Genomic DNA, 19612 nt, shown 5'->3' with positions numbered 1-19612 from the left:
GCCTCAGGCCAAATTGAGAGGTGTCACTCACGCTGTGAACAAGGAGGGATGTTCTCTGGGGCTTTCTTCTGAATAAGAGCTTTTTCCACCTAAGCAATGATTGCATACCCTGACTGACTACACACCCTGACTGACTGCACACCCTGACTGACTGCACACCCTGACTGACTGCACACCCTGACTGACTGCACACCCTGACTGACTGCACACCCTGACTGACTGCACACCCTGACTGACTGACTGCACACCCTGACTGACTGCACACCCTGACTGACTGCACACCCTGACTGACTGCACACCCTGACTGACTACACACCCTGACTGACTGCACACCCTGACTGATTGCACAGTCTGACTGACTGACTGCACACCCTGACTGACTGCACACCCTGACTGACTGCACACCCTGACTGACTGCACACCTGACTGACTGCACACCCTGACTGATTGCACAGTCTGACTGACTGACTGCACACCCTGACTGATTGCACAGTCTGACTGACTGACTGCACACCCTGACTGACTGCACACCCTGACTGACTGCACACCCTGACTGACTGCACACCCTGACTGATTGCACAGTCTGACTGACTGACTGCACACCCTGACTGACTGCACACCCTGACTGACTGCACACCCTGACTGACTGCACACCCTGACTGACTGCACACCCTGACTGACTGCACACCCTGACTGATTGCACACCCTGACTGACTGCACACCCTGACTGACTGCACACCCTGACTGACTGCACACCCTGACTGATTGCACACCCTGACTGACTGCACACCCTGACTGACTGACTGCACACCCTGATTGACTGCACACCCTGACTGACTGCACAGCCTGACTGACTGCACACCCTGACTGACTGACTGCACACCCTGACTAAGCATGCAATTTTCCTCTGAGAGTTGATTTTTTCCCCCACTTTATTCTCTTATTCCTTTTGTTCCCATTCCACTGTTGTTCCTCCTTGACACACAAGACAGTCACCCATCCCAAAGTAAATCCTGTTGACAAAGTAGTCTAAATCCTTGCCTATTTGCCCAGGCTTTCTGTAGACAGACAGAAACACAAACACATAATACCAATGCTGGTAAATGCAAACAGGGGATTTCCATTGTGCTCTGCATGCTTTTTTTTTTTTCTCATCTGAAATCTTGTCCAAACACTCCCAAGCCAGCAGGTATGGATTTAACCCATTCTATCCAATGGCTAAGTGTTATTTTTATGCTATAGATGCAGTCTAGCTCACATATACATTTTTCTATTCATGAAAATTCACTTTGAGTTTTTGCCACTGAGGACAGCTACAGGGCTGGAGGGTGACTCAGTGGTTCAGATTATTCTTCGACCTTGCAGAGAGAGGATCAGAGTTCAGTCCCCAGCACACAGCCCAGGGGGCTCACAACAGCCTGTAACTCCAGCTACAGGGATCTGGCACCATTTTCTGGCCTCTGTCGTCACGGACATGACATGCACATGCTCACACACAGACACATAATGAAAAACAAACTTTACGAAAGACAAGGCTACAATAGACATTCTTCACTTATGTCTCCAAAGCCTGAGGCTGTGATGTTTTCTTTCATTCTCCCTTCTGTGGTGATATATTGTGTCCACCAATATATTGTGAACCCTAATAAAACTTACCTGGGGCCAGAGAACAGAACAGCCACTACACTAGATATAGAGGCCAGGCATGGTGGCACACACCTTAATCCCAGGACTTGAGATCCCATGTCTTGCTTGGGAAAGACACACACCTTTAATCCCAGGAAGTGATGGCAGGAAGCAGAAAAGTATATAAGGCACGAGGACCAGGAACTAGGGCTTTTAAGCTTTTAGGCTTCTTGGCAGCAGTTCAGTGGAGACACTTCTGAGTGAGGGAGGACTCAGAAGCTTTCAATCTGAGGAAACAAGACCAGCTGAGGAATTGGTGAGGTGAGGTTTGCTGTGGCTTGTTCTGTCTCTCTTTCAGAATTTACCCCAATAGCTGGCGCTGGGTTTTCTTTAAATAAGACCTTTTAAGATTCGTCTTATACCCTTCCTCTTTCCTTTCCTTCTTGCTTATATGCAGATCAAGAGATTGAACCCAGGGCCTCACACAGGTTAGGCAAGGACTCCAGCATTGGGCTACATCCCTAGGCAGTGGTGATTCTTCTCTGTGTGATCAGTTTTGAGTGGGATTGCTGGGCAATGGGCAACACACAATTAATATAAAATACTTATATTCATATTTATATAGTATTATGTCTATGTACATACGTAGATCTGATGTACATGATATATATACATATATATACATATACATACATATATCTCATGTACATATATATACATATATACATATATGTACATGAGATATATACATCAGATGTACATGATATGTACATCTCCATATATATTTACATTTTTTTGCTATTTATTTATTTTTGTCTTTACATACCAACCAAAGTTTCCCCTTCCTCCTCTCCACCCAGTCCCCACCCTCATCCCACTCCTCCTCCTCTGTTTTCCTTCATACACAGTAGGGCCTTCCATGGATTTTAGCCAGCCGTGGTACATCAAGTTACAGTGAGACTCGGCTTCTCCTCTTTTATTAAAGCTGGATAAGGCAATCAGGTAGGAGTCACAGGTCCCAAAAGCAGGCAACAGAGTCAGAGGTAGCCCCTGTTCTCACTGTTAGCAGTCTCACAAGAAGATCAAGCTACACAACTGTAATGTATGCAGAAGGTCTAGATCAGTCCCATGCAGGCTCCCTGATTGTCAATTCAGTCTCTGTGAGCCCCTTTGAGCCTAGGTTAGTTGGTTCTGTGGGTTTTCTTGTGATGTCCTTGACCCCAGTGGCTCCTACAATCCTTCCTCCCTCTTTTCCTGCAGGATTCCCTGAACTCCACCTCATGATTGTCTGTGGGTCTCTGCATCTATTTCCATCAGTGGCGTGCTGGATGAAGCCTCTCTGATGACAATTGGGCTAGGCACCAATCTATGAGTATAGCAGAATATCATTAGGAGTAATTTCATTGACTTTTTTTTTGACAGTCATGTTTGGTCTATCCAAACATATGTTTGAGATATCCTGCCTCTGGATCCTGGTGCTCAGGGGTGAGTTCCTTCTCAGGGTATGAGTGTCCAGCTGGGCCAGTCGTCAGTTGGTCACTCCCACAATTTCTGCCCCATCTTTACCCCAGCACATCTTGCAGGCAGGACAAATTGTAGATTGAAGAGTTTGTGACTGGGTTGATGTCCCAGTCCCTTCACTGGAAGCCTGGCCTGGTTACAGGAGATGGTTGGTTCAGGCTCTGTATCCACTATTTCTAGGAGTCTTAACTAGGGTCACCCTCATAGATTCCTGGGAGTTTCCATTGCATTAGGTTTCTAGCTCATCCCAGAGATACTCCCAGATTTCAGTAGTCTCTCTGAGTACTCTCTTCCTACGTCCTCTCCCGACCTGATCCCTCCTGTTCCCCATCCCACCCCCTTACTATTCCTTCCCCCAATCCACTGACAATGTCCATTCTCTTTCCCCTTCACAGTGAGAATCATGCATCCCTCCCTTGAGCCCTCCTTGTTACTTAGCTTCTGGGCCTGTGGGTTGTAACATGGTTCTCCTTTACTTTACAACTAATGTCCACTTATGAGTGAGTACACACCATGTTTGTCTTTCTGGATCTGAGTTACCCAACTCAGGATGATCTTTTCTAGTTCCATCCATTTGCCAGCAAATTTTCCTGATGTCTTTGTTTTTGACAGCTAAGTAGCAATCCATTGTGTAAATGAACCACATTTTCTTTATTCATTCTTAGATTGAGGGATAGCTAGGTCATTTCCAGTTTCTGGCTATTGTAAGTAAAGCTGCTATGAGCATAGTTGAGCAAGTTTCCTTGTGGTACGGTGGAGCATCCTTTGCATATATGCCCAAGAGTGCTATAGCTGGGTCTTGAGGTAAATCAATTCCTAATTTTCTGAGAAACTACCATATTGATTTCCAAAGTGGCTGTACAAGTTACTCCACATCCTCTCCAGTGTAAGTTGTCATTAGTGTTTTTGGTCTTAGTCATTCTAACAGGTAAAAGATGGAATCTCAGTGTCATTTTGATTTGCATTTCCCTGATGGCTAAGAATGTTGAACATTTCTTTTAGTGACTCTCATGCTGTGGGATGTTCTGTATGGCAAATGTGTTGCTCTGATTGGTCAATAAATAAAACCTGATTGGCCAGTGGCTAGGCAGGAAGTATAGGTGGGACTAACAGAGAGGAGAAAAAAAAAAGATAAGGAAGGCAGAAGGAGTCACTGCCGGCCACTGCCAGGACAAGCAGCATGTGAAGATGCCGGTAAGCCACAAGCCACATGGCAAGGTATAGATTTATGGAAATGGATTAATTTAAGCTATAAGAATAGTTAGCAAGAAGCCTGCCACGGCCATACAGTTTGTAAGCAATATAAGTCTCTGTGTTTACTTGGTTGGGTCTGAGCAGCTGTGGGACTGGCGGGTGACAGAGATTTGTCCTGACTGTGGGCAAGGCAGGAAAACTCTAGCTACACTCTCAGCCATTTGAAATTCCTTTGTTGAGAATTCTCTGTTCAGATTTGCACCCCATTTTTTAATTGTATTATTTGGTTTGTTGATGTCTAGTTTCTTGAGTTCTTTTTATATTTTGGATATCAGCCCTCTGCCAGATGTGGGTTTGGTGAAGATCTTTTTCCATTCTGTAGGCTGCCATTTTGTCCTTTTGACAGTGTCCTTTGCCTTACAGAAGCTTTTCAGTTTCATGAGGTCCCATTATTAATTGTCAATCTTAGTGTCTGTGCTATTAGTGTTCTGTTCAGGAAGTTGTCTACTGTACCAGTGTGTTGAAGGCTATTCCCCACTTTCTTTTCTATCAGGTTCAGTGTAACTGGATTTATGTTGAAGTCTTTGATCCACTTGGACTTGAGTTTTGTGCAGGGTGATAGATTATGGATCTATTTTCATTCTTCTACATTAAGACATCCAGTTATGCCAGCACCATTTGTTGAAGGTGCTTTTTCCCCCTCATTGTATAATTTTGGCTTCTTTGTAAAAAAATCAGGTGTCCATAGGTGTGTGGATTTACTTCTGGGTCTTTGATTCCATTCCATTGACCAACCTGTCTGTTTTTTGTTTTGTTGGTTTTTTTTAAATTTTGTTTTGTTTTGCCAATTTCACACAGTTTTTATTACTATTGCTCTGTAGTACAGTTTGAAATCAGGGATGGCGATGACCCCAGAAGTTCTGGATTGTTTTAGCTGTCCTGGATTTTTTGTTTTTCCATATGAAGCTGAGTATTGTTCTTTCAAGGTCTGTAAAGAACTGTGATGGACTTTTGATGGGGATTGCATTGAATCTGCAGAATGCTTTTGGTAAGATGGCCATTTTTAGTATGTTAACCCTACAGACCCATGAGCATGGGAGATCTTAACAACTCTATATGTTCAAGTTGCCAGACTGTCTTCCCCAAAGGCCACAGCACTGCTATCTTGCCTCTCGGTTTATCCCCACCCCTGAATCTACTCCAGTATTCATTTCCTTAGGTCAAAACAAAAGATGCATTTTATTTTTAATTATGTTCATATGTCTGTTTGTGGGTATGTGCACATGAATGCAATGCCCACAGAGGTCAGCATAGGGCACCTCCTCTAGAGGTGGAGTCACAGGTGTTTGGGAACTCCCCGTGGTGCCCTGCTGGGAGCTGAACTCAGCTCCTCTTCTAGGAGCTCTTAACCACTGAGCCACCTCTCCAGCTCCAGCCCCCAGTACAAGCTTTGAATAGCTGTTTTAGTTTTTTTTTTAAAAGTCTGCTTTAGTGGTCATAACACCACTATAAAAACATCTTTCCATCTACTAGAGTTTTTGGCTATTTGGATGTTCCCTTCTATACATGTCACCCGTGTCCCCTGCCTTTGTCTTATTGGTTTTCCTCCCAGCCATTTTTTTTTTTTTTTTTTGGTGAGGGTGTGTGGATTTAGGCCTGGTGCCCAGAAAAAGGGCATTGTATTCCCTGGAATTAGAGTTACAAACTGCCAAGTGAGTGCTAGGAATTGAACCTGGATCCTCTGGCCATTTTTTCCCTAAATATTCTTTGTATTTTAGATGCAAATACTTCACCTGTCAGAAATACTTGAACATTTTCTAAAAGTATTGGTTTTTTTTTCTCTCCTAAATGTCTACATGGCTACAAAACCTCAATAATTTTATGTGGCCATATAACTTTAATAAAGTGTGGCCTTTCCAGTTCTTGTTTGAAAAACTCCCCCCGAATCCTGAGTATTTCCACAGTCTTCTGGGTTGTCTGGTCAGTTTTTAGTTCTGTTTTTACCTGAAGGTTATACGCTCACCTTTAGATCTTATTTTATTTTATCAAAAGTGAATGAGATCAATAAGATAAATCTTTTTAAAATAAAGCAAATGCCATGAAAGTAGAAGTAAACTGTCCAAGGGGTGAAGGGGGCTAATGAGCGGGTGGAGCTGAAAGGGGAGGGTATCAGGGTATTGGGGACAATGCTCAAAACATTAAGTACATGGGTGGAAATGTCCTTATATGATCAGGACCTTGTATAACGGAGAAATTCAGAAAATTGTAAAAAGAAAGAAGCAAAGTCAAATATAACTAAGAAAATATAAAATATGAGGCTTGGGGACATGGCTCAGTGGTTAAGAGCACTGGCTGCACTTCCCAGAGGACCCAGGTCTGCTTCCCAGGTAGCTCACAACTGTCTGTAACTCCAGTCCCACAGGATCCAATGCCCTCTTCTGGCCTCCAAGAGCTCATGGTGCATAGACATCCATGTGGGCAAAACACCCCCACACATAAAATAAATACACAAAAATTTAAAATATACATGTAAAATAATCTCTTAAGCATATTATATAAATGAACATAAACTGAACATAATTGTGTCTGATTTGAAGCATCATGTTCAATGTAAAAACGGCTTCATGGAAACAATTGAACACATAAAAATAAATGACAGAAGTCTACTTTTATGTTCTTTCTTGTGGTCAGTTATTTTTGACAGCTCCATGCATTCTCCTAGTGAGTGAGCTGATCAACCTTGTTACCTTGTAAACCCACTAAAATATCAAACATTATGTATGTGACTTAGTATTTCTATTTACTCAATTGATCTACTATCTATTCTGATAGCAAAAATTCCAGTGACCAGAGAGATGGTTCAGTAATTAAGAGCACTTATTGCTTATGCAAGGGACACAGGTTCAATTCCCAGTACTCATGTAGCCGCTCACAACCCCAATTTTTGGGGGGCTCTGACACCCTCTGCTGGCTTATATGGGCACTGCACATGTAATGCATATACATGCAGGCCAAACATTCATATACATAAAATAAAATAAATTTATTCCAAACTAAACAAATTGAATTATATTTCAATTACTATTCTAACAGGAAGTGCTTAGAATTTATGTTCATTTTTTACAAAATTGACATTTTTTTCTATTAAGGATTTTATCCATGTCTATTTATTTAGTCCTTGCTTTCTGTCTTTAAAAATGTTATAATTTTGCTTAAATTGGTGTTTTTAAAAAATTACTAGCCATAATTACTTTTGATACTATTATGAAAATACATAGGTATATTATATACATAGATATATTCTTGCTATATTCCTTTTTCTTCCAAAACAGAAATGTCACTCTAAAATCTATCTGCATATTTGTCAGCATATTTCAAATTTATAAATGTACTGTAAACATTTTTCTATATCATTAACTATACATTGCAATAACCATTTTATGCCCTGCCTTTTACTCTATAGTAAAGACTTGCAATAAATTACTTTAAGTCCTTATATGTATTTTGATTTTACCCACAATGCAAAATCATGAACTACCTCTCTGCCTTTAATTTTATTTAATGTGAAAATATTCATATAGTTTTCTGAAACATGATTTTTTACTTTAACTGCTCTTTTTCCAGGCAGGAAATTCTCAAGTATGTATTTCAGTAATCTTCTCCACCCTTGCAAATGAATTTCAAGGTTTTAAATCTTAACTCTCAAACCTGGCCATAGTATGAAAAGTAACACAGCCTTATATTATTATTATATGAAGTTCAAACAACAATATGCATATTTAAACTTATATTTAGTTTCTGACAAGGCATTTCACATCTCCACAGACACAGTGACACCATGGCATTGCATACTACTGGCCAGCAATTATCAACTACACTTCTCTAGATGAAGCTTTTTTTTTGGTTTTCCGAGACAGGGCTTCTCTGTGTAGCTTTGTGCCTTTCCTGGAACTTGGTAGCCCAGTCTGGCCTTGAACTCACAGAGATCTGCCTGCCTCTGCCTCCCGAGTGCTGGGATTAAAGGCGTGCGCCACCACCGCCCAGCATAGATGAAGCTATTTAGCAACTGATAGTTTTTTTTTTACATTCATTTTAATCAAAACAGGTTTATCTTTCCTTCCCGAAATAAGTTAGCTCTGGAAGATGGGCATTTTACATCATGCTTGTCCTAGTGAGTTTTAGGTATCGAGCTGACATAACCTGAAATCGTCTGAAAGGGGCGTTTCATTTAAGGCATAGCCCAGATCAGATGGGTGCTATGTGGGCATGTCTGTGAGGGATTGTTTGGGTTTCTAATTGATGCTGAAGAGCCCTCCTCACTGTGTGCGGCACCAATCCTAGGCAGATGATCCTGGGGTATATAGCAAAAGTAACAGAGCATGGGCCTGATAGTGGCCAGCAAGCAGTGTTCCTCCGTGATTTCTGCTTCAAGCTCCTGCCGAGTTCCTGCTTTGACTTCTCTCAAATATGGACAGAGCCTGGAAGTGTAAGCTAAATAAACCCTTCCTCCCCTGTGTTTTATCACAGCAGCAGAAAGAAGGCCAGAACAATGCTTCAGATACCATAATACACACTTGGAAGTCATCAGAAATGCCAACACTTGTGGAGCACAACTCTTTTTCACACACGTGTTCTTTACATTTTCCTGTGGCTGTGATTCAACACCCCGGCAAGAGCGACTTCAGGGAGAAAGGGTTTCTTTGAGCTCACAGCTCTGAAGGGATGAAGTCTATCATGGAGGAGCAAACAGGGCATCAGGCAGGGAAGGCAGGACAGCAGCTGTGGGAGGCTCCTCGGTCACCGGGTATCCCTGAGCAGGAAGCAGGGCATGAACTTGAACAGGAAATGGGGCTCATCTATAAAGCTCCAAGGCCCACCCCCTGTACCAGATTCCGTCTCCTAAAGAATCCACAGTTTTCTCAGATAAAGCTGCCTGCTGGGACCAGGTGTTCAAACCCAGGAGCCTGTCAGAGACAGTTCACATTCAATCATGGCTGTTGCAGAAGAAGGCTTTGTCCTGTAGAAGTCTGCAGCTCTCCCCGAGAGCTGACAGACCACGGTAGTATGTGTATTTAGTCCTTGTGTATCCAAACACCTCACGACCAAACTAATAGTGCTCACTGGAATCATTGCTGGTTGCTTCTCCTGCATTTCCCTAGGACTCTCTGATGTCCAGACAAAACTTTTCCTGGTCCTCTCATCGTCACCATTTTCTTGGCAAGCACAGCCTATATTTGCCTTGATCTAGATCAGTTTTCAGGTGATTTATCCATCACACATCATAACTGCTTCAACCAAGACTCCAAAGCAAAACAATAACTTCCCAGAATAGATCCCAGTGTGGAATTAGTCTGTTCAACATAACAGATTTCTGAGGAGAAGCCCTTCAGGCCAGAAGAAACCAGGGTGATGCATTCATAGTACTGAACATTGCTCTCTAAGCTTTCACAAACCTCAAAGCAAGAAAAATCTGTGAAGGTGCTGCAGCCCAGAGGAATCATTTCCCAAATCCTTCAATTTGTTTTATGGACCCAGATTTCTAGATGTTGCCATTTTTCTTCAGCTTGAGGCATTTCTTTTTATTTTTATTTTGTATTTTAAGACAAGGTCCCATTTATTCCAGGCAGGCCTCAAAGTCTCACTGTGTAGCAGATATTGGTCTTGAACAGCTGATACTCACATCTCCATGTCCAGAGTACCACAATTTCAGTCACTGTCCTTTTGCTGTGAAGAGACACCATGACCAAGACAAGTCTTAGGAAAGAAAGCATTTAAGTGGGTACTTGCTTACAGTTTCAGAGGGCTGGTCCATTAGCATCATAGTAAGAAGCATGGCAACATCCAGGAAGGCATGGTACTGGAGAGCTTGACATCCTCATCTACAGGCAGCAAGCAGAGAGACACTGGGCCTGGCATGGGCTTTTGAAACCTTAAAGGCACCACCAACAACACACCTTCTCCAACAAGGCCACGCCTTCTAATGCTTCCTGAACAGTTTATTAACTGGGTGCTAACCATGCAAATATATGAGCCTATGAGGGCCATTTTCATTCAAACCACCATAGCCACAGCTCCTGAGTTATGTGATACCGGGGATCAAACCCCATATTTTGTACATGATGGACTATATAAGAAAGGCAGCTGCACATAGACCTGATAGTGACCAGCAAGCAATGATTCTCCATGGTTTCTGCTTCAAGCTCCTGCTTGAGTTCTTGCCCTGATTTCCTTCAGTGATGGACTGTGACCTGGAAGTGTAACCAAGTAAATCCTTTTCTCCCTTTGTGGCTGTCTTACTTGGGGTTTCTATTGCTGTGAAGAGACACTATGACCACGGCAACTCTTCTAAAAGAAAACATTTAATTGGGGCTGGCTTATAGTTCCAGAGGTTTAGTCCGTTATCATCATGAAGAGAAGAAGCATGGCAGCATGCAGGCAGACATGGTGCTGAAGAAGAAGTTGAGAGTTCGACATCTTGATCTACAGACAACAGGAAGTAAACAGTGACACACTGGGTGTGACCTGAGCATATATGAAACCTCAAAGTCTGCCTCCACACTGACACTCTTCTTCCAACAGGCCACACCTCCTAATGGTGCCACTCCCTATGGGCCAAGCATTCAAACACCTGGGTCTGTGGAGGCCATACCTATTCAAACCACCACAGTGGCTTTTGGTTATAGTATTTTATCACAGCAACAGAAAGAAAGCTAAACAGTGCTTCAGATACCACAATATATACTTGGAAGTCATCCGAGGGGCCAAAGCTAGTGAAGGTGAGCTACATCCCCAGCCCCAGTTTCTTTTTCTGGTGCTCTGTGCATCATGATTTCAGAGTCTCTTGCATGCCGGGAGAATTCTTTACCTCCAAGCTGCATCCCCAGCACTCTGATATATTTTATTGATCATATATTAGAGTGCCATCTTGGGCTGAGAGGACAACGGGAAGGAAACAGTCCTACAGCAGAGGGCAAGAACCACCTATTGGATGGCGTTCAGGAAGCAAGCCAGGCTTGCTGCCAGAGCAATAAGCCAGGTGAGTATTTTTATAAAAGGTTTTAGTGGGGGGGGGGAGTGGCGGTGGCGGCGTTGGTGTGTGTGTGTGTGTGTGTGTGTGTGTGTGCATGTGTGTGCAGGTACCTGAGAAAGCCAGAAGAGGGCGTCAGAGCCTATGGAGCTGGAGTTACTGTTGTTAATGAGCTGTCAGACATGGAGGCTGGGACCCAAGTTCTGTCTTCATGATTGAGCATCTGGTGCTCATAACCACTGAGCCATCTCTCCAGCCCCAGCAACACACAGGATTTCTCTGTGTTCTGTGTAACAGCTCTCGGATGCCCTGGAACTCGCTTTACAGACCAGGCTGGCCCCAAACTCACAGAGATCCACCTACATCTGCTTCTTGAGTGCCGGGATTAAAGTTGTGTACCATCACTGTCTGGCTTCAGCAACTTGTGTTTAACAAGTACCTCAGAGCCGTCTTATCTTCAAGCAAGATTTGGGAATACATGTTTTATTTTAAATCCTCCATGGAACTGGGCAATCTCTAGTGTTTTCTTCCTGTACTTTTTTGAAAGTATTACTCTCTCTTCGCTGGTATCTCTCTCTCCTCTTAGAACTATTACTGTCAGCATGGTAGGTGTCCTGGATCCATCCATTCCTCTGAATGTTTTGAAAACTTTTCCTGATCCCTGGGTGACGGCTATTCTTTTGTTTTTCTTAGAAAGAAATATCACAGAATAGAAAAGGCCATGTGCGCAGGGGGCTGAGGTGGGCATTGTTGGGTGATGTTTATACTCTCACTACCAGCCTCTGCGGGCAATCTTTCCACGCAAAATTTCTCAAAGCCACAGGCTGCCGTTTGAATTTCATTTTGAAACAATCCTGTCTTTAAATTCTCCTCATGGTTTCTGTCTTTTCCATGTTTCTGGTGAGAGATATCTCTAACACTTAGGCTTCTGGATCATTCCTCTGGGTCCTTTGGCATAGCGGCTGAATGTCTTTGCTGTAACATTTTTGTTTTGTTTGGCATCTGAAGATCATGTTTTTCTGTACCAAGCTTCTTTAAGGACAATGCATTATTAGGTGTTCATCTAACTCTGTCAGTGGCTCTGTTGTCTGAGCACACTCTCCAGTCGCCAAGCTTCAAGCCCTGTGATGATCAGGCACTCTACTTTAGGCTGCTGCATTCTTTTGCTCAATTACTTGGTTGTTTTGTTTTGTTTTGTTTTTGGGGTTTTTTTTGTGTGTGTACACACACACACATATGTATTTATGGAGAACAATATGATGGTTTTGTACGTGTGTATTCACATGTATGAAAGTGCACTTGGAGCACAGAGGCCAACCTCAGGTGTGCTCCGGGAGCTGTCCACCTTGCTTTTTGAGAGAGCCCCTCCCTGGGAGCCCAGACTTGCCCATTGGCCTAGGCTGACCAGCTAGGGAGGCCCAGGGGTCTGCCTGTGTCTGTCTCCCCAGCACTGGGCTCACAGGCACATACTACGGCTTTCATTCATAAGTTGCGGGGACTGAACACAGATTCTTAGGCTCGTGTGGCAAGAATTTCACTGATTGCACTGTCTCCCTAGCTGCCAATATGGTTTTTTTCTGTCATTGAGAAATCAACAAACCAAGCCAATTAACATATGATTCACCTCATATATTTGTCAAAATTTTATGGTGAGTGCATTTATGATCTACTTTCTTGGTGATTTTCAAGTACCCAGAATACCATGGTTAATTATTGTCACTGTGTACAGCAGACATCCACATTTGCTGCTCCTATCTAACTAATCTTTTTTTTTTTTTTTTTTTTTTTCTTTTTGAGACAGAGTTTCTCTGTGTAATTTTTGGTGCCTGTCCTGGATCTTGCTCTGTAGACCAGGCTGGCTTCAAACTTACAGAGATCTGCCAGGCTGTACCTTCCCGAGGGCTGGTATTAAAGGTATGTGCCACCCACCACCCAGCCTAACTAATATTTGTATCTTTTAAATGAGAATCTCACCAAACCCCTTTCTAGTGTCTGATAACTGCCATCGTACCCTCTAATTCCATGGAGCTTGACATTTTAAGAATGACATATAAGTGACATTATGCGATGTTTGCATTTCTTTTCTGTTATGTTTCACTTAATACAGTGCCCACCAGGTTTATGCATGCTCCTGTGAATAACCACACTGCTTTCTTTTGTGATGAATAGTATTCCATATGCATCTAATTTTTTGCTACTCATATAGTGATGAGTTGATTCTATATCTTGATCAATGTAGTGGGGAACCCTTATGCATCATTGATGGGAATGCAAATTAGTGGCCATTATAGAAAGCAGCGTGAAGACGTCTCAAAAATGTTTAAAGTGGATCCGCCATCCTGCAATGTCATTACTGGGTATCCAGCCAAAGGGAGTGAAATTGGTACGTTAAGGAGATATCTGCAACCCCAGTCGCTGCCGCAGAACCACCATGACTAAGCTAAGAGCTTCGCTTTCTTTATTGGATCATCAGGCCTTAGGGCATTTAGTCTTTCCTAGTGGTAATAACACAAGACTAAAGAGATTTATTGGGGCCTATCCAAGGTTGAAAGGTCATGTTTGATGATGAGCTTCTGCAGACATATTCCTGAGACAGAATATCAGACGGCATGGCCTGAGACAGGGGACTCAAAAGAGACCCAGCCAAACTTGCTGTGGATGACTGATTGATAAATAAAACACTGATTGGCTAGTAGCCAGGCAGGAAGTATAGGCGGGACTAACAGAGAGGAGAATTGAGAGAACAGGAAGGCATAGAAGGAGACGCTGCCAGACGCCACCATGACAAGCAACATGTAAAGATACCGGTAAGCCACAAGCCATGTGACAACTTATAGATTAATAGAAATGGGTTAATTTAAGATATAAGAACAGTTAGCAAGAAGTCTGCCAGGGCCATACAGTTTGTAAGCAATATAAGTCTCTCTGTGTTTACTTGGTTGGGTCTGAGCGGCTGTGGGACTGGCAGGTAAGAGAGATTTGTCCTGACTGTGGGCAAGGCAGGAAAACTCTAGCTACGCAAACTGGCTTTCCCAGCAGAAACTCTCAGGCTAGCTCATGAACTCACTAATCTACGAACAGTGGCATGAGTGAGTTACTCCACTCATAAGGGCAGTCACCTGACCACCTGTCCAGGATTCCACCCAGCTGTACTTTTCACTCTCTCATAAAAGGGGATCGAATTTCAGTGTGAGTTTCAGAAGGGCAAAACCATAGTCACACCATAGCAAAAATTCCAAGCGGTGAGTGGGGAACTCCAGATGGTGAAAGCAGTGAGGAGAGCAGGGTGAGACCGAGACCCTCCCTTCTTACCACGTGACTGTATTATCAAGGTTGGCAGAGTTCTGCTCCTTCCTGCTGAAGCCTCCCCCCCCTCCCATTTCCTCTTCCCATGGCATTAAGACTTGGCTCCTTCTCTCTCCTTTCCCAGTGTGCCCAGCCTTTAGACATTGCAGTGCCATGTTTACATCTACAAAGTTCACACTCAAGAACCAAGAAAGGAAGAATAGATGTCTCCTAATGTTTTAAGTAAGCCTTACATTTTGAGCAAGTAAGTGTTGGTCAGCTATTCTGGGGTACATACAACCTGTGGTGGTTTGAAGAAAAATGGTCCCCCAAAGGGAGTGGCAATATTAGGAGGTGTGGTCTTGTGGGAGGAAGGGTGTCACTGTGAGGGGTGGTTGGGTTTTGAGGTCTCTTTTGCTCAAGTGTCCCTCAGTGAGACCCTGAGACCACGTCTTGTTATCTTCTGATCAAGATGTAGCCAGAACAGTGCCTGTCAGCACGCCGCCATGCTCCTCACCATGATAATGGACTGAACTTCTGAAATTGTGAGACATCCCAATGAAATGTTTTCCTTCTAAGGGTTGTCATCTTCATGGTGTCTCCTCACAGCAATAGAAATCCTAACTAAGACACAACCTGAGTCTCATAATAGATATTCTAGGAGAGGGAAGCCCTTGGGGGCATCTGGGACTCTCATTGGTCTTACAAATTCAGGGAAGATGACCAATCTCATTGCCAGGCCTCACTCTGTTTCTGCTCATACTCACCTGCCATGAGCTTCTGTGGTCCTATGCCAAGCTCCTGCCAGTGCCCAGCCTGTCAGGGGAATCCATACCTAATTCTATCATTTACTCAACCTGGTCCTCCTATATATCTCCAAGGCCCATTTGTTTCTGGCTGCCATTAAATTGTCAAATTACTTGGATGAGGAGTTGTCAGAGAAAGAGGAGGCACCTGGGTTTGGGCCCCTACACATTGCAGTGGGGTGCCCTCTTCTTTCCTTCATAGTGCTGATGAGCTAGCTGCCTTTAGCCACCCGGCTTCCTTCCTTAGATGTCCTTTCAGAAGGGAAATTGTGCGGCATGCCTCGTTCAGGTTAAATTTTGGTTCCCGGAGGGTCATTCACATCCTGTACCACCTTGCCCAGAGAACACAATCAGTACAATATGTTAAGCTGGGTTATTTAGTGTGAAAATGATTGGTTTGGGGGAGCAAGATCAGCCAATGATGCAGTGACAACAGAAACGACCCAACTTTGCACCTTCACACCACAATGGTGGACATTAATAATGATAACAAGAAGAGGGACACACACACATGAACACACATGTGCACACACAGTGTCTGCCATGCATTCTTTCATCTGCTTTATGTGCAGTGACTATCTGACATTTTTCCAGCTCCTCTAACTTACAAACCCGGTGCTGATTATAGCTGCTTGTTGGTTCTTCCTCTCATACAGGCCATCATTGCATGTGGCATTCACCAGCTGGGTTGTGAGACCTCTGTGACCTGGAGGTAGTGGAGATGGCAGTGTGGTCTGCTCAGCCAGAGTGGGGACAGAGGCTTCTGTCTGGAAATCTCTTATGTGAAAGGTTTTGTTTCTTAAAGGGAGGTAGACATAGTGAGGGAGTTTCTACCGTGGTTCAGTTTGTCTTAGAGGAAGAAGTTGGTCCTAAAGCTGTAAACAAAATATAGTGTTATAGCTGAACTGATTGAGAGTGCTCATTTACATGATAGTTGCTTGGAGAGTATGGAAGAAGGAGGGAGGTAGCGGGGGCTGGGGAGTCAACGTAAGAACACAAGACAGCAGGAATGTTTTGCAGGGGGTGTGTGCTTTTTTAGGCATGGTGAGTTGTCAAGGTGGAAACAAATATCATGGGAGAAGAGCACTAGTGTTTATTATATTAATATTTGTCTAAAAATTTTAAGATTTATTTTAAAATTTAAATTTTAAATCATTAAATTATTAAAAATAAAAAAATGTTTATTTGTATGTGATGGGTGTTTTGCCTGTCCAGTGTATGTGCACCACTTGAGTGCAGTACCCTTGGAGTCTAGAAGAGGGTGTTGGGTTCCCTAGAACTAGAGTTCCAGACAGTTGTGAGCCACTCTGTGTATTCTGGGAATTGAGCCCAGGTTCTCTGCAAGAGCAGCAAGTATTCTTAATTGCTGAACCGTATTTCTAGCTCTATGTCTCAAGACTTAAAAAAAAAAACAAACCTCATATATGGATGCAAAATATCCACAGCAAATTGTCAGTGTCTCATACATGACATTCAACAGATAAGGTTCATCCATTGGTGTTATACATATACTACTATTTCTTTTCCAAAATAGAGGGTACCAGATAAATTGGTTCAATTAGAAACAGTTCTTTTAGAACTTAAAATTTATTAACTCAATAATTGCTCCCTTCCCCAAAGTCACATCTAAATTTTTATCTCACAGTCAGTTCTCTTTAAACATGTAATTGGGCACACGAAAATAAACCTTCTCATGAAGACTGCAAAATCTAAACAGAGAGAGTTACATCCAGGAAAAAATATTTTTAAAGAGGAAAGGAAAATTTCATGTGTCTAATTTCTTCAAATGGCTTTAAATGCCTTCCCACACCTGACCTCAGAGCTGAGGTGAGGTTCTCAGGATCTTAACCTGTCACCTGCTGTCTCTGATGTTACTGACAGACAGGTGTGTGCACATGATGGAGCCCAGACTCATGAACATGCCTTATCTCTAGGACTTTGGCATGGAATCTTTGCTAGTAGATTTCCAAAAGCATATAGATACTGTAGAAGATAGTTTGATATTTCATGTTAGTGGTTTCAGACAGAACTTGTCCCTTTGATCCAGTGACTTTATATCTAAGTTTTATTATAAAGGAAAATCATAGCTGTGTGCTGTGGAATAATGCTTTTGTACACTGGTCTAATAAAATGCTGATTGGCCAGTAGCCAGACAGGAAGTATAGGTGGGATAAGCAGACAAGGAGAATTCTGGGAAGAGGAAGGCTTAGTTAGGAGATGCCAGCCTGCCATCCAGGGAACAGCATGTAATGGCACACAGGTAAAGCCACGGAACATGTAGTGACATATAGATTAACAGAAATGGGCCGAATTTAAATATAAGAGCTGGTCAATAGTAAGCCTGAGCTAATGGCTGAGCAGTTTTAATTAATATAAGCCTCTGTGTGTTTACTTGCATCTAAGCAGCTGCTGACCAAATGGTACATAGGAAAACTTCAGCTATAGCTGTGCATGGGGATTTTAAAATTTTTATTTTTATTTACATGTACATGTATGTGCCTATCTATTTGTACATGTACCATGTGCATGTAATGCCCATGGAGCCCAGAAAATGTGCCACTTCCCCTGGAACTGGAGTTAGATGTAGCTGTGAGCCACCACATGTAAGTGCTGGGAACAGAATCCTGGTTCTCAATGAGAGAAGCAAATGTTCTTAACCGCTGAGCCATCTCTCCAGCCCCGTGCATGGGAATTTTGCTTATGAGTATTCAACTTTAGCTTTACATATTGACTTAGTTACTGTTCTATTGCTGTAAAGAGACACAATGACCAAGGCAACGTATAAGAGAAAGCATTTAACTGGGGCCTTACTTACAGTTTCAGAAGGTGAGTTCATGATTATCATGGTAAAGCATGGTGGCAGGCAGGCATAGCACTAGAGAAGTAGCTGAGAGCTACATCCTCAGGCAGGAGGCAAAGAGAGAGATTGGGCATGATGGGCTTTTAAAACCTCAAAGTCCACCTGCAGTGACACATCTCCTCTAATAAGGCCACACCTCCCAATCCTTCCTAAACAGTCTGACAACTGGGAACCAAATATTCAAAAGTGAGACTGTTTTAAACTCTCTCTCTCTCTCTCTCTCTCTCTCTCTCTCTCTCTCTCTCTTTTCTTTTCTTCTTCTTCTTCTTCTTCTTCTTCTTCTTCTTCTTCTTCTTCTTCTTCTTCTTCTTCTTCTTCTTCTATGTTCTGAGGAATGACACTCAAAGAGGACCTCTAGCCTCCAAATACACACACACACACACACACACACACACACACACACACACACACAGATGAGAATGGTAAGAGACCACAAAATATTAGTAGCATTATAGTCTTGTAATTGCTTACGTTTTCTTTTCTCTACTTTTCAGCCTTTTCTAAATCTTTATGATTAATATATTTTCCTTCCACACAAAGGAATACACTTTAAAGCAAAGTTCTGTATGTTGGAAAATCAGGGGCACATTATGAGATTTGCATTTCACCATGAATATGTTTGAAATGATTCCTTTGGCGTCACCAGGAAAGTGAAAAATTATTATGCAAAGCACTTCTGTACAATAAAAAGTCTTTATTGTACAGGACCAGTTTATATGACAATGTGAACAGGAGAAATTCCACAAAGTCCCACCCCGTGTTGAAAAGCTACAGGTAATCAATGGTTACTGAGAGAGGAAGAAGCAATTTACTACAGGGATGAGCTCCCACATAGGTTGTCCAATCCCAAGAGGTCATCCCTAGACACATGTGCATACAGGCAACACTGAATGAACTCAGTAGGTTGTACACACACACACACACACACACACACACACACACACACACACACACGAGAAACGAAGAAAAAAAGGCTATGAATTTGGGAGGGGGAAATGGGAGGAGTAGGAGGGGGAGGAAGAACAGTGTAGATGCTTCACTCATGTAGGAAGTCCTCAATAAAGAAATCCTCTACAAATGGCTTTGTTTGGGATAATTATTTGTTCATCACTTTGGGTCCTAGGTTCTGCATACTCGCAGATCTGAGTATTATGATTTACTCCCTCCTGAGATCTCTGGGACAGACTGAGTTTTAGACAACACTAGCCATCAGGCTCTGGGAAGTGGCTGCCTTCCTTTCCTGGAGCCTTCTTGGTCTTCCCCTGCCAAGTGTCCCCTCAGGTCCCTAATGTT

The sequence above is a fragment of the Peromyscus leucopus genome, chromosome 3 (genome assembly GCF_004664715.2).
Source record: "Peromyscus leucopus breed LL Stock chromosome 3, UCI_PerLeu_2.1, whole genome shotgun sequence".
NCBI lineage: Eukaryota > Metazoa > Chordata > Mammalia > Rodentia > Cricetidae > Peromyscus > Peromyscus leucopus.
The sequence above is the reverse complement of the archived record's forward strand: the minus strand, read 5'-3'. Positions refer to the sequence as shown.